This window comes from Triticum dicoccoides, chromosome 7A, assembly GCF_002162155.2.
Source record: "Triticum dicoccoides isolate Atlit2015 ecotype Zavitan chromosome 7A, WEW_v2.0, whole genome shotgun sequence".
Taxonomy (NCBI): domain Eukaryota; kingdom Viridiplantae; phylum Streptophyta; class Magnoliopsida; order Poales; family Poaceae; genus Triticum; species Triticum dicoccoides.
The window spans coordinates 578,858,404-578,871,695 of record NC_041392.1 but is presented as its reverse complement, the minus strand read 5'-3'; positions in this window follow the sequence as shown (position 1 = coordinate 578,871,695).

Here is a 13,292-nt window from a genome sequence, read left to right as displayed (position 1 = left end):
GAAGCTGGCAAGAAAAAGCCAGGCACCACACTGGAATTGCTGCAATGGAAGGCAGAGAACGGTGTATCTGACAAGGGATTTCGAAAGTTGCTGATAATGTTAAAGAAGATGCTTCCAAAGAACAACGAATTGCCCGAGAGTACGTACGAAGCAAAGAAGGTTGTCTGCCCTCTAGGATTAGAGGTGCAGTAGATACATGCATGCCCTAATGACTGCATGCTCTACCGTGGTGAGTACGAGGATTTGAACGCGTGCCCGGTATGCGGTGCATTGCGCTATAAGATCAGCCGCGATGACCCTGGTGATGTCGAGGGCGAGCGCCCCAGGAAGAAGATTCCTGCCAAGGTGATGTGGTATGCTCCTATAATACCACGGTTGAAATGTTTGTTCCAAAACAAAGAGCATGCCAAGTTGATGCGAGGGCACAGAGAAGACCGTAAGAAAAACGGGAAGTTGAGAGTACCCGCTGACGGGTCGCAGTGGAGAAAAATCGAGAGGAAGTGGGGGGACTTTGTAGGTGACGCAAGGAACGTATGGTTTAGTCTAAGTGCAGATGGCATTAATCCTTTTGGGGAGAAGAGCAAAAATCATAGCACCTGGCATGTGACTCTATGTATGTATAACCTTCCTCCTTGGTTGTGCATAAAGCGGAAGTTCATTATGTTGCCAATGCTCATCCAAGGCCCTAAGCAACCCGGCAACGACATTGATGTGTACCTAAGGCCATTAGTTGAAGAACTCTTACATCTGTGGAATGAAAAAGTTGTACGTGCGTTGGATGAGCTCGATCAGGAAGAATTTGACCTACATGCGTTGCTGTTTGTGCCCATCAATGATTGGCCTGCTCTCAGTAACCTTTCAGGAAAGACAAATAAAGGATATCGCACATGCACGCACTGTTTGGATGATACCGATAGTATATATTTGGATAATTGTACACTAGTAGAAAAAGGCCCATTTGTCCCGGTTCTAGAGGGCCTTTAGTCCCGGTTCTGGAACCGGGACTAAAGGGTCGGGACTAAAGGCCCACCCTAAGAACCGGGACTAAAGGTTCTCCACGTGGCGCAGCCTGAGCACGCTTAACTTCCGGGTTCTATTCCCCCTCGTTTCCAGGTACGCACTTCTTATTTTCCTAACAATAGTAAGATGTCAATCCTATTAACCCTCATGAGTTTAGCTTGAGCATAAAGTCACACATTTCACTGTTTGAGTTTGAAACTATTTATTCTAAAAACAATAATTATTCAGTAACACTAATATTTCTTGAATAAGTAGTTTGACCATTGTTTGACCACAGTTTGACCATAGTTTGATCAGATTTGACCAAAATTCAAAAAAACTGAAATAATTATTTAGTAACACTAATATTCTTGAATAATTATTTAGTAACACTAATACTTCTTGAATAAGTAGTTTGACCAGATTTAACCAAAATTCAAAAAAACTGAAATTCGTGTTGAACATTTTGATATATTATACGTTTTTTCCGACATCGTATGCAAAAGTTATAGCCATTTTACTTTTTCATAACACTTTTTTGCAAAACATGTCCAAATTTATTTTTTAATTTTCCTAACTAGTAGATGTAGTAATATAACTACATCTTGAAAGATTTCATTTTTTGAAGTTTTTATCATTTTCTTTTGTTTTTTTCAAAACTGAAATGGTGATACACGCTGGGGGGTAGAGTTTGAGACACGAACCCCTTTAGTCCCGGTTTGAGACAGGAACCGGGACTAAAGGGTGATGCCCTTTAGTCCCGGTTCGTGTCTCAAACCGGGACTAAAGGTTTCATTTGAACCGGGACTAATGCCTTTAGCCGCTCGAACCAGGACTAATGTGTATATTGAGCTGTGACCAAAGCCCTGTTTTGTACTAGTGGTAAGAAGAATGTGTACCTGGGACATTGTCGATTTCTTCCGAGCAGGCATCCTGTAAGAAAGAAAGGCAAGCATTTCAAAGGTGAGGCAGATCACCGGACGAAGCCTCGCCACCGTACTGGTGATGATGTACATGATATGGTCAAGGATTTAAAGGTAATCTTTGGAAAGGGTCCTGGCAGACAATCTGTTCTGAATGACGCTGACGGACACGCACCCATGTGGAAGAAGAAATCTATATTTTGGGACCTATCCTATTGGAAAGACCTAGAGCTCCGCTCTGCAATCGACGTGATGCACGTGACGAAGAATCTTTGCGTGACCCTGGTTGGCTTCTTGGGCGTGTATGGGAAGACAAAAGAAACACCGGAGGCATGGGAGGACCAGCAACGTATTCACACAATTAGGGGCCCAATATCCATCTTCACTGAAAAATGGCATGCTCCTTTCTTCTTATCGGTGTGGACGTCCGACAACCTTTGGGATCAACACGATCCCTTTGCAGTTCGGTTGTGGAAATCACAATGCACAAAGAGCAGATCCAGCGGTGCAAACGCAGAGTTTACCTAGATCGATCCGCCGAGAGGCATAAAACCCTACTCCTACTTTGGTGGATTATATGTGAAAGTCAAGTTACAAGAGAGCGCAGCTTAACGGCAAGGTGCGCCGGAAGTGCGGCTACTTAGTGCAATTGAGCAAAGTGTCGACTTTTGTAAAGGTTGCCATTGGCCTCCCCTTGTAAAGTGTCGACTTTTTTGTAAAGGTTGCCGTCGGGAAGACCGCTACTTGTTGATACGTCTCCAACGTATCTATAATTTTTGATTGTTCCATGCTGTTATATTATCAATATTGGATGTTTTATAACAATTTTATATCATTTTTTGGTACTAACCCATTGATATAGTGCCAAGTGCCAGTTGTTGTATTTTTCCATGTTTTTTACATCGCAGAAAATCAATATCAGACGGAGTCCAAACGCCCTGAAACTTTACGGAGAATTTTTATGGGCCAGAAGGAACACAAAGGGCCCTGGCTGCGCCTGGGGGTGCCCCAAGGGGGCCACAACCCACCAGGGGGCGCTAGGAGTCCCAGGCGCGCCCTAGTGGGTTGTGCCCACCTCGGGTGCCCCCTGACCGCCTCTTTGCTCTATAAATAGCCCAATATTCCAGAAACCCTAGGGAAGTCGACGAAATATTCATCTAGCCCCCGCAGAGTCCAGAAGCACCAGATCAAATCTAGATACCATCTCGAATGGGGTTCACCACCTCCATTGGTGCCTCTCCGATGATGCATGAGTAGTACTTTGTAGACCTTCGGGTCCGTAGTTAGTAGCTAGATGGCTTCATCTCTCTCTCTCTCTTGATTCTCAATACAATGGTCTCTTGTAGATCCATATGATGTAACTCTTTTGTGGTGTGTTTGTTGGGTTCAATGAACTTTGAGTTTATGATCGGATCTATCTTTTTATATCCATGAAAGTATTTGAGTTTCTTTGATCTCTTTTATGCATGATTGCTTATAGCCTTGTATTTCTTCTCTGGTATTTGGTATTTTGGACAACTTGATCTATTTATCTTGCAATGGGAAGAGGTGCTTTGTAGTGGGTTCGATTTTACGGTGCTTGATCCTAGTGACAGAAAGGGAAACGACACGTATGTGCCGTTGCTACTAAGGATAAAATGGTGGGGTCTATCTCTACATAGATAGATCTTGTCTACATCATGTCATCGTTCTTATTACATTACTCCATTTCTCCATGAACTTAATACACTATATGTATGCTGGATAGCGGTCGATGTGTGGAGTAATAGTAGTAGATGCAGGCAGGAGTTGGTCTACTAATCTTGGACGTGATGCCTGTATAATGATCATCGCCTGGATATCGTCATAATTATTTGAAGTTCTATCAATTGTCCAACAGTAATTTGTTCACCCACGTTTGCTATCTTCTCGAGAGAAGCCACCAGCAAAACCTACGGCCCCCGGGTCTTTCTTCTCTTATTATTTTCCTTTGCGATCTACTTTTATTTGCATTTATTTCTAGATCTATTAATCCAAAACCCAAAAATACTTTGGTGCACTTTATTTTATTTGCAATCTATTTATCCAATCTATTACAACCTTTTTACCGTCATGCACCAATTTCTGGCATCGTTACCTGAAAGGGATTGACAACCCCTTTAACACGTCGGGTTGCGAGGATTTGTTATCTGTGTGCAGGGGCTGTTTATGTTGTGTTGCTTGGTTCTCCTACTGGTTCGATAACCTTGGTTTCATATCTGAGGGAAATACCTACCTCCATTGTCTTGCATCATCCCTTCCTCTTTGGGGAAATACCGACGTAGCTTCAAGCAACATCAAAAGGAATTTCTGGCGCCGTTGCCGGGGAGGATCTTCAACATATACCAGGTTCCTAATCACAAATCTCATCTCCTCGCAATTTACATGATTTGCCATTTGCCTCTCATTTTCCTCTCCCTCACTTCACCAAAAATTGCCGTTTTATTTGCCCTTCTTTTTCGTTCGCCATGTCCGATATTAAAAGAGCAAAGAGTTTCGCCCGAGTCTTAATATTTTGGATAGCTCGTCTGTCCTCTCTAAGCTCATAAACAATGATGCTACGGAAGGACCTACCGGGGTTGTTAAGGAAAATCTTAACCACTATAATGAAGATGATTCAGAGTTTTTCATTATTTACTTGATGAATCTTTGAAAGATGCTTGGGATAGGTTGTTGAGAATTCGAGCTAGGTATGTGCCCCAATACCAGATAGAGATATACTTGAAAAGTTTTTATGATGGTTTACCTTCTTCCTTCAAGCAAGTTTTGGATTCCATATTTGAAAACAGTTTTCTTGAAGTGGATGCCGTTGGTACTTATGAGAAAATGAAAGCTATATTTGGGCACCTTGAAGGAGAACATGTTGAATCTACCACTCTTATGTGCTTTTATCAAAATGAAAAAAATTAAAGAGATGAAAGCTAGTTTAGATAAGAATTTTCGCGACATGCTTAATCTTTCTTCTTCTATCAATGGCCATGTACTTTCACAAAATAGAAAATTAAATACCATTTATAGAAAGTTTTCCCTTTTCTTTCCAAAGTACAAGGATGACAAAACTTAGATCCTTGCTTTATGCCTAGCTAAGGCATAAAACTATAGCGCTTGTTGGGAGGCAACCCAATTAATAAATTTATTTTTGCTTTTTGCTTCTTGTTTTTGAGTGTTAGCACAATTATGCTACTGTTATGATTGTGTTTTTTTTTTGTTTTAATTAGTGTTTGTGCCAAGTAAAGCCTTTAAGATCTTCTTAGGTGACAGTTGTTTGATCTTACTGAAAAATAGAAACTTCTGTGCTCAGAAAATTAATTTTCATTTTTTTACCAGAGAGCGATAAAATACTCATTCCAATTGCAGTAGATCAATATACAAATTGCTCAGGTCGTCCTAATGTTTCAAAAAAATTGGAGTTACAGAAGTATTCGAAATAGTCAGATTGCTACACACCATTTTTTGACAGATTCTATTTTCTTTGTGTTGTGTGCTTATTTTGATGGCTCTATGGTTTTCTGTGATGACTTTTTGCCATAGAAAAGTTGGAATATAGTAGATATAATACAAAAACAAAATATGAATTGGTTTGATACCACACTTATAGTAGTGATTTATTATTCTTATACTAATGGATCTGACGAAGGTTTTGTTGAGTTTTGTGTGATTGAAGTTTTCAAGTTTTGGGTTATCTTACGATGGATGAAGGGAGGATGGAAGAGCCGCTTGGGGATGCCCTGGCATCCCAAGCTATTATCCAAAAATGATCAATCAACTAAACCTGGGGATGCCCCCGAGTGGCATCCCCGCTTTCTTCCAACGATCATCGGTATTTTACTTGATACTATATTTTTATTCGTCACATGATATGCGTTTTGCTTGGAGCGTCTTGTATGATATGAGTCTTTGCTTGTTTTATTTTGTGTTTTATGTCATCAATCCTTGCTGGACACACATATTTGGGAGAGCCAAAATTATGTCATGACTTGTTAAAATTGCTCTCTATGCTTCACTTAAATTTTTATGAGCAATGGACTTGCTCTAGTGCTTCACTTATATCTTTTTGAGCACGGTGTGCTTAGTATTTTTAAGAAATTCTCTCTTGATTCACTTAAATTATTTTGAGAGAAATAAATATTATGCTCATGATCTTCACTTATATTTGTTTGAGATTACGAGAAACAACACATGAAAATTAGTCCCAAAGTGATAGATATCCAATAAGGATATAATAAAAACTTTCGTGAAGATCATTAGACAAAATAAACTTGATTGTTAGTAATAGTTTTGAGATATGATGATGTGATATGTGAGTTATGTTTATGAGTAATCATGCTTTAGTAATAATATTGGTGTTAATGTTTGTGATTCCCTATGCAAGTACAAAAGTTAATAGTCATGTAATGAAATTATATCATACTTGTGGTGCATTATTCGGTGTTATTTATGAAGGAAATATGCCTTAGAGGCAATAATAAAGTTGTTATTTATATTTCATTATATCATTATAAATGTCTATTATTCATGCTAGAATTGTATTAACCGGAAACTTAGTACATGTTTGAATACATAGACAAACAGAGTGTCACTAGTATGCCTCTACTTGACGAGCTCGTTAATCAAAGATGGTTAAGTTTCCTAACCATAGACATGAGTTGTCATTTGATAAACGGGATCACATCATTAGAGAATGATGTGATTGACATGACCCATCTGTTAGCTTAGCACTATGATCGTTTAGTTTATTGCTATTGCTTTCTCCATAACTTAGCTCCTAGGCCAGATGGTTTCACTGGCCTCTTTCTTAAGAAGTGGTGGCGCATAATTAAGGATGATTTTCATCAGTTGGTCAAAGAGATTTCTGAAGGACATCTTGATCTGGAGTGTATCAACAGTTCTCTCATAACCTTGATCCCAAAAAAGCTATCACCTGAGGGTTTGAATGACTACAGACCAATCTCTTTGACAAATACCTGTTTGAAATTTCTCACTAAACTTCTGGCAAACAGGCTGCAGAAAGTAATTCTTTCCTGTATTCGTAAAAACCAATATGGATTTATTAAATCCAGGTCTATTCAGGATTGTCTAGCTTGGTGTTTTGAGTACATTCACCAATGTAAAACTCAAAAAGACCAATTGTCTTGCTGAAATTGGATTTTACTAAGGCCTTTGATACTATTGAGCATGATGCCATTCTTAGAATTTTAAGATACAAGGGTTTTAATGACAAATGGATATCTTGGATGTAATCTATTCTATCATATGGTTCATCTTCTGTGCTTCTTAATGGTGTACCTGACCACCACTTTAAATGTAAGAGGGGAGTTAGACAAGGAGACCCAATGTCACCTCTGCTTTTTGTCCTTGCTGCTGACCTGCTTCAGTCTATAGTGAATGATATGTGCAGTAAAGGAATTTTGACTCTCCCAATCCCTTCTCACAGCCAGGATTTTCCCATAGTATAGTATGCTGATGATACACTAATTGTGTTGCCTGCTATTGATCATCAGCTGCTTGCTCTTAAAGACATGCTTGATGTTTTTGCTGCTACAACAGGGTTATCTGTGAATTTTGCAAAATCCCTTATGGTGCCTATGAACATGTCAGGTGATGAAGCTAGCAGGTTGGCCTCAATTCTAGGATGCAATGTGGGAGTCATGCCTTTTACTTATTTGGGTCTGCCCATGGGGACTACCAGGCCCTCAATTCAAGATCTCATGCCTCTTGTGCATAGGATTGAAAGGAGATTGTCTGCCACTTCTTGTTTTCTGAACCAAGGAAGTAGATTACAGTTGCTCCAGTCTGTTTTAACTTCAATGCCCATATATTTCCTCTACACACTTGTCATTCCACCTGGAATTCTGAAACAAATTGAAAGGATTCAGAGACAATGCCTATGGAGAGGGAACTCTGATACCCCAAGACAATCTCTGGCTACTTGGTACTTGGTATGCCTACCAAAAAATAAAGGGGGTCTTGGTGTGCTCAATCTCAGGGTGCAGAATGAGGCCTTACTTATGAAGTTCTTGCACAAGTTTTATAATCATCATGACATCCCCTGGGTTGGTCTCATCTGGAATGCCTACTATGATAACTATGTCCCTCATACCACCAGCCTCTGTGGGTCCTTTTGGTGGCGTGATGTGTTTAAATTGGCACATAAATATTGTCAACTGGTTGCTCCAATGTTGGGGGATGGTAGGTCTATTCTCTTTTGGACTGACAGATGGGTGGTTGAGCTTAAGGGTTCTTCCCTCATTGAAAAATTTCCCAGGCTCTTCTCATTTGTTATTGATGAACAGCCTTCAGTGTCTGATGTGCTTTCCCAAGAGTTTTTGTCAAATATGCATCTACCCCTGTCTACACAGGCTTTTGGTGAACTTGAATGCCTCCAACAATTGATAAATGCTTATACTTGCTCCGCAGATCATGACACATGGATATGGCCTTTTCATAAAGGCTTCTTCAGACCTAAATCTTTTTATGTGCATGAGCATCAAGATATTGTTGTAGATCCAATTTTCAAATGGATTTGGAAATCTTCATGCACCTTGAAAATCAAAATGTTTGGATGGCTTTTGCCGAGGGATCGTTTAAACACCACAGACATGCTACAGAGGAGGCATTGGCATGTGGAGGATCATTCTTGTGTTCTATGCCCATATCTCATCCATGAGGACATTGCACATTTGTTCTTCTCTTGTAATTTTAGTGTTAGAGTCTGGAATTACTTGCAAATTCACTGGGATCCTCAGCCTGGGATGACAACCTACAACCTGGCTGTAAATGCTAGGAAGGATTTTGGGCATATTTTCTTCACTAAAGTGGTCTTTACAGCAGCTTGGAATATTTGGATCTTGAGGAATGGCAAGGTTTTCAGGAGTGAGAGACCCTCTTTCAGAGCCTGGAGGCACAATTTTATCCATGACATAACTTTACTTTCTCATAGGATAAAATGTAAATACAAGGATAGCCTTCTAACTTGGATCTCTAACCTCCCTTAGTTAGTGTGTTTTACCCTGCTTGGGTTGTAAGTATTTCTGCCTTCTTCTTTTCCTTCCTTGTAATTGACTTGTAACAGGACTTTTTAACTTTGTTACTTTCAATAAAGAGTTGTGAGGTTGTTGCCTTGCAGTACATATTCAAAAAAAACTTATACATGTTCCTATGACTATGAGATTATGCAACTCACTACTACAGGATGCTGATAACGCGATACTACAATCAGAGACCCTTCGAGAAACTGTGTGGGATGCCATAATCGCAAACGGTGCTATATGAAAACCGTCAAAAATGTATAAAACATTTGCGATGACGGATGCATCAAACACGGTTCAGATTTTAGTTGCGTGTGCGATGAAGGTCATACGGTTCAGCTCAATTAACTGTTTGTGATGAGGAGGAACAAAAGAAACGGGCAGCCAGATGAGGGCGTGTGCAATACACAGCATACGGTTCACTCGGATGAACTGTTTGTGATTAGGCAACACAAAAGAAACGGGCAGCCACATGAAGGTGTGTGCGATATACAACATACGGTTCACTCGGATGAACTGTTTGTGATTAGGCAACACAAAAGAAACGGTCAGCCGGATCAAGGTGTGTGTGATATGCAGCATGCGGTTCACTCGGATGAACTATTTGCATTGACACAAGAGTACAAAAACGGTTCAACTTAACAAGACGTGTGTGTTGTGCGATGGAATTGCATGCGGTTCACTCGGCCCTGGTCGTTAGTGTGTGACCTCTGTGGCAACCGTTCGCTCCCCAGGCGCCACTTCTTGTACCATGGCAACCATCCACCGACTCTTCGCCTTTCCCTCTCGATTTGGAACTGCTGCCGCAAGCTAGCTCTACCTCCCTCCTCCATTTGCCTTCACCCTTCCTTCTGCCATTGTTTGATCGTCTTCTCCATGGAGGGAACAAGCCGGAAACGACCCCGTTATTCTTGCCCTGATCTGAATGATGACGCGGTGGAGGAACTCGTTGCTCGGTGCGACGTCATCACCTCGGCTAGCATGGCAGGTTTGTTCAAGACCATTCTCGACTCAACTAATAACATCATTACAAGGAAACCAAGGGTTCAGGAGTGGTTTGATCTCCCCTATCTTCTTCGCCGTGACCCTGCTGACTGGCACGGGGACGAGGGAAGCCTCTCCTTGTGTAAGTTGATGCCGCTTGATAATGATACATATGATGTTAAGATGCCATCGCTTGAGGGCAAGGCTTGGGCAGGTGCAAATGGAGATTGGGTTGTTTATATTGGGTACAACTGCGAGTGGGAACTTGTGAATGTCTACACTCGTCACCAGGTTCCACTTCGAAAAATCTCAGACGACTGCCCAGAGGTTGAGTACATCGGTATTCTACATGAGTTCAAATATGATCATGCTGACTATTGTCTACGGAAGATAGCAATTTGTCGAGTTCCCAACCGCTCTTGGGGTTATAGGAATGCTTATGTTGTCGCTATCTTCGACAAGCTTGTTGCCGTCCTTCATGGTTCGACTCGATGGATATTGCTCAAAAATGAGTTTCTATACACGGATGAGTACTGTGATGCAATTCAATATGAGGGTCTTCTGTTTTCTGCCACCACTCGTGGCACTGTTTTTGCATGGAGTCCTCATGATTTTGGTATGTTTATCTTCCACCGTAATTATAATTGTTTCATCCACATGCATGCGGGTTAGCTAGTTTCCCTTTACTAATTAACCTTCTTGTGTTTCCAAGGTCCTGTGAACATTCCACCACCTATACTTGAAAATTTTATTCACGAGCATGAGGACGAGAAGGACCCATATACTCAGTGGCACTTGACAACTTATTCCAATGGATCACCTCTTGTTGTCTGTATACGGGGCACTACTGATGTTACTAAGGAATCAGGTGTTGTCTCGTATGGTCGCACTCTCTAGACCTATTCGAACGTCCGTTGCAGGGTATTCATGATGGATACTGGTGTACTAGCACCCTTCTCCCTGGTTTAGTACTGAAAGTCGTGGTGGAAACTCTCTCTTCCTTGGACAAAACTATCCAATGATGGTGGAAGGCGATCCAGCTGCTGTTGACACAACATTACTACCATTTATGAGAAGCAACTGTATCTATACCTCGGACATTACTATGCTTCCCTACCATCCCAATATGGGTATTGAAATAGGCCCCTTCAGCCTGGATGATCAGTCCTACATTGTTCTCGAGATTGACAGTAGCTGGCCCTTCCTAGAGAATCACTTATGGTTCAAAGCAAGCTTTTCCAATGCCGACGAGTGGTTGAGCTGAAGTTCAATTTATCACATTGTTATTTGTTGTGTGAGAAAAACTTTACTAGAATGTTTTGTTGGAAATGATCTATAATCCAACGTGTATCCTCGTTGTCGTTGTGGGTTGATGACTTGTTGTATGTAATCAATGGTACATTTTCATGTGTGTCCATTAACTCACGCCTGCTAGTGGTGTCCATATGAACAGTGCTAGTGATTTTAGTTGCAAAAATTAGATAGTGCTAGTGATTTGTAGCTGCATATTTTGACAAATCGCAGTGTTACAAGGTTGACAAATGGCAATGTTACTAGATAAACAAATGTCAATCTTTCCAGTTTGAGAAATGGCAACATACTCAAAATGACAGATATCCAAATCTTACCCGATTGTTTTTATGTGGTTGCACACGGGTCATGCAAAACAACCATTTGTGTTGAAGAGATGCAGAATCCTGCTCGATGCATTTTCCCTTGGCTTCCTGGGGAAGCTGTCGGTTTGCATACAGGTGTTCTAACTAAAACGTTTGCGATGAGTGTTTTATATTCAAAAAATCGTTGACATTTTTTTCAAAAGAAAATTGTTTGATAAGTCTGTACATTAAGAGAGAAAAACGCAAGTTCATTCAAACCATATCTTTCATTCAGTCACACTGCTAATTTATATTCATAGGATCGAGAATTCGAGATACAGTATTAAACCCCAAAAAAACTATTTCTGGCGGCGGCGGAGGAGGCGTGCCGCGCCGTCGTTGTCGTCTTCTGGGACGCCATTGTTGAAGTCTTCAAGGCAGCACAAAATGTTCTTCACTTGTAAATCAAACATGATGTCGTCGCGTGATCGAAGGGCGGAGCGCGTGAGGACGGCAACTGGCGCTGCCGAGAGGTAGCGGCAGACGGTAGTGTCCCATGCCGCTGAAGGGGAGGGGGCACGGGCGCGGCAGGTGCAGCCAAACGCATGGGGACCGGTGCCGCAGTGGGTGGAGGGGCGCGCACGGGCGCGACGGATGCAGCCAAACGCACGGGGGCCGGTGACACGGTTGGTAGAGGGGTGATGTCTACTACACAACCTTCTTCTTGTAGATGTTGTTGGGCCTCCAAGTGCAGAGGTTTGTAGGACAGTAGCAAATTTCCCTCAAGTGGATTACCTAAGGTTTATGAATCCGTGGGAGGCATAGGATGAAGATGGTCTCTATCGGTGTCAAAACCGGCGGATCTCGGGTAGGGGGTCCCAAACTGTGCGTCTAGGCCGGATGGTAACAGGAGACAAGGGACACGAAGTTTTACCCAGGTTCGGGCCCTCTTGATGGAGGTAAAATCCTACGTCCTGCTTGATTAATATTGATGATATGGGTAGTACAAGAGTAGATCTACCACGAGATCGGAGAGGCTAAACCCTAGAAGCTAGCCTATGGTATGATTATTGTTCTGTATGTTGTCCTACGGACTAAAAACCCTCCGGTTTATATAGACACCGAAGAGGGTTAGGGTTACACAAAGTCGGTTACAATGGTAGGAGATCCACATATCCATATCGCCAAGCTTGCCTTCCACGCCAAGGAAAGTCCCTCCCGGACATGGGACAAAGTCTTCAATCTTGTATCTTCATAGTCCAGGAGTCCGGCTGAAGGTATAGTCCGGCCATCCGGACACCCCCTAATCGAGGACTCCCTCAGTAGCCCCCGAACCAGGCTTCAATGACGATGACTCTGGCGTGCAGATTGTCTTCGGCATTGCAAGGCGGGTTCTCCTCCAAATTCCGTGTACATGTTGAATAAAGTTCGGTTTCTTGTGAATGTTGCGCTCCTTGGCTTCTACGCCCAATAATAGCCGTCTCCCACGTGTCAAACGAATATGAAAAGTCTGAGTGTTTTTACATCCACACCCCTAGCCGCATAAATGAGCCGCCCATTTAAGGGGACGAGGATTTAGATCCAAACCACACCTTCTCCCCTTCGCGAGTGTTCATCAGAGCGCATCCGACAAAGGTCCATACCACCATGGCCAGCCGTCGCAACTCCTCCTTTCGCATTTCCAGCCCTCAGCCTGGATATTGGGAGAGATGCTCCATCCCGCATAGCGAGCTAGTGACGCTCCA